The sequence below is a fragment of the Leptodactylus fuscus genome, unplaced genomic scaffold (genome assembly GCF_031893055.1).
Source record: "Leptodactylus fuscus isolate aLepFus1 unplaced genomic scaffold, aLepFus1.hap2 HAP2_SCAFFOLD_673, whole genome shotgun sequence".
Taxonomy (NCBI): Eukaryota; Metazoa; Chordata; class Amphibia; order Anura; family Leptodactylidae; genus Leptodactylus; species Leptodactylus fuscus.
This window is the reverse complement of record NW_027440707.1, coordinates 52,501-55,911: the sequence shown is the minus strand read 5'-3', so window position 1 is coordinate 55,911 and position 3,411 is coordinate 52,501.

Below are 3,411 nucleotides of genomic sequence, written 5' to 3'. Positions count from 1 at the left end.
CAGGAGAGAGGGAGAGATTGTCCCAGGCGGCTGGGAAAGCCAGGCCGACCCAGGGCTACCCGAGCCTGGGTAAAGCCAGAGGCTAAGTCCCTAGCAGGTGGCAGGCTGCATTCTGCTAAGTGTCTACCAAGAGGGCACCACTTCCAGGCAACCCAGGGGGCTAAGCCTGAGGCGGCAGGCTGGCCCAGGGTTCCAGGAGAAGAAGGAGAGATCGTCCCAGGCGGCTGGGAAAGCCAGGCCTACCCAGGGCTACCCGAGCCTGGGTACATGCCGGAGGCTAAGTCCCTAGCAGGTGGAAGGCTGCAATTTGCTATGGAAAGCTGCAATTTGCTAAAAATCCACCGGATGGCAACGGAGAGCGGCTCTCCCCGGCTCGTCCACAAGGCGGCGCCACTTCCAGGCGACCCAGGGGGCTAAGCCTGAGGCGGCAGGCCGGCCCAGGGTTCCAGGAGAGAGGGAGAGATTGTCCCAGGCGGCTGGGAAAGCCAGGCCGACCCAGGGCTACCCGAGCCTGGGTAAAGCCAGAGGCTAAGTCCCTAGCAGGTGGCAGGCTGCATTCTGCTAAGTGTCTACCAAGAGGGCACCACTTCCAGGCGACCCAGGGGGCTAAGCCTGAGGCGGCAGGCTGGCCCAGGGTTCCAGGAGAGAGGGAGAGATTTGTCCCAGGCGGCTGGGAAAGCCAGGCCTACCCAGGGCTACCAGAGCCTGGGTACATGCCGGAGGCTAAGTCCCTAGCAGGTGGAAGGCTGCAATTTGCTATGGAAAGCTGCAATTTGCTAAAAATCCACCGGATGGCAACGGAGAGCGGCTCTCCCCGGCTCGTCCACAAGGCGGCGCCACTTCCAGGCGACCCAGGGGGCTAAGCCTGAGGCGGCAGGCCGGCCCAGGGTTCCAGGACAGAGGGAGAGATCGTCCCAGGCGGCTGGGAAAAGCCAGGCCGACCCAGGGCTGCCGGAGCCTGGGTAATGCCAGAGGCCGAGTCCCTAGCAGGTGGCAGGCTGCTAGCGTCTACCAGAGGGCGAGATCCCGCCTCCCCGAGCGGCCGGGGAGAGAGGATTTGCAGGAGCTGACAGGCGCGCAGAAGGGAAATCCGGAGAGATGATTGGCAGCCGGCGGAGGCAGCCGCCAGGCGGACCGGAAGGAGAACTGCGGCCGCTGGGAGCGGAAGGGAAATCCCCCGGGCGTCCGGGGAGACTAGCGGCCGCGGCAGGCGCGGCGACCCGGCGCCGGTGCCGCCATCCCGGGCGAGGCGACGGGCGCCTCCCCGCCGGCGCGGTTGGCACTTCCGTCGACACTTTGCCAAATTTTCAACTTTCAAAATTCCTCCGGCGGCCGTTTTTCACACCGGGGAGCGGCGTCCTCACGCCGGCGGCGGCGCACCTCGGCCGGCAAAAAGGGGTACCTCCTCGAGTCGGTGTCGGGGGTCCCGCCGTGGAACCGGGCGTCGGACGGCCCCGGAGGAGGCCTCGGAGCGGAAAAGGCACTACCGGAATGAGGTTGAATTTGACGGCCGGATCCGGGCCGGAGTTCCACAAAGTCGGACACTTTGAGTGGTTGGTCTTCATGTAATGGGACAGGTGACACTCTCTCTGTGACCTACTTTTGAACACCCCCGTCAAGAACCGTGTCCGAGACAGCGAGTCCTGTCAATTAGCTTACCAAAAGTCAGAGTACCAGGGGATCGGACACCCGACTCTGACAAAGTCCCAGTGAACTCTGCTCACAGGCCGCCGACGGCGGATCCCCGCGGGGGGGAGGCAGAGCGAGGGCACCGCCCCCCCGGGTTGCGTGACAAGCCTCTTCAGGTCGCGTGGCAAGCCGCAGTTTTCAGGCGGGCGCCTCCCGCCGAGCCGATCGGCACTTAGACGCTTTGGGGGAAAAAAAGGTCAAACGCACAAAAAAAAAACCCCATAAAACACGGACCATAAGAGATCCCCCGGGCGGCCGGGGAGAGATGATTGGCAGGAGCTGACAGGCGCGCAGAAGGGAAATCCCCCGAGCGGCCGCTGGCAGGCACGGCGACCCGGCGCCGGTGCCGCCATCCCGGGCGAGGCGACGGGCGCCCCCCGCTGAGCCGATCGGCTCTTAGACACTTTGGGGAAAAAAAAGACAAACTTTGAAATAAAACCCCACGAAACACGGACCTTAACGAGATCCCCCGGGCGGCCGGGGAGAGATGATTGGCAGGAGCTGCCAGGCGCGCAGAAGGGAAATCCCCCTTGGCGGCCGGGGAGAGATGATTGGCAGGAGCTGACAGGCGCGCAGAAGGGAAATCCCCCGGGCGGCCGGGGAGAGATGATTGGCAGCCGGCGGAGGCAGCCGCCAGGCGGACCAGAAGGAGAACTGCGGCCGCTGGGAGCGGAAGGGAAATCCCCCGGGCGTCCGGGGAGACTAGCGGCCGCTGGCAGGCGCGGCGACCCGGCGCCGGTGCCGCCATCCCGGGCGAGGCGACGGGCGCCTCCCCGCCGGCGCGGTTGGCACTTCCGTCGACACTTTGCCAAATTTTCAACTTTCAAAATTCCTCCGGCGGCCGTTTTTCACACCGGGGAGCGGCGTCCTCACGCCGGCGGCGGCGCACCTCGGCCGGCAAAAAGGGGTACCACCTCGAGTCGGTGTCGGGGGTCCCGCCGTGGAACCGGGCGTCGGACGGCCCCGGAGGAGGCCTCGGAGCGGAAAAGGCACTACCGGAATGAGGTTGAATTTGACGGCCGGATCCGGGCCGGAGTTCCACAAAGTCGGACACTTTGAGTAGTTGGTCTTCATGTAATGGGACAGGTGACACTCTCTCTGTGACATACTTTTGAACACCCCCGTCAAGAACCGTGTCCGAGACAGCGGGTCGTGTCAATTAGCTTACCAAAAGTCGGAGTACCAGGGCCTCGGACATCCGTCTCCGACAAAGTCCCTGCGACCTCAGCTCTCACGCCGCCGATAGTGGATCTCCGCTGGGGGCGAAAAGAGCGAGGACGCGCCGGTTGCGAGACAAGCCCCCTCCGCGTCGCGTGGCAAGCCTCGGACGAGTCACCCGTCACCCGCGGGTCACCCACCGATCGATCTGACGGCCGCCGACCCGGCGGGAAGGGACCCTCGCTCGGCCGGACCTAGGGGGTCCGCGCCGGCTAAGGCGCGGGGTCTTTCCTTCCCTTCAGCTCCGGAGCGGCGTAGCGGAAAAGCTTAAGGCCGGCGCGGCGCCACCCGCCCAGGGCGGGCGCCCGCGGCAGACCCAGGACATCGGCGAGAGAGAGTTTGCCTTCGCCCCGTCCGACCCCCGAGGTGTCAGAAAACCGGGCGTCCCCTACGAACGAAAGGGTTCCTCGCCGAATCCGGGCCGGGCTCCGCGCCCGAGCCCCGGCTCTTCGGGAGGCCCGACGCCCGAGAGCACAGGTTGACCTCCGCACCTCCGTAAGACCC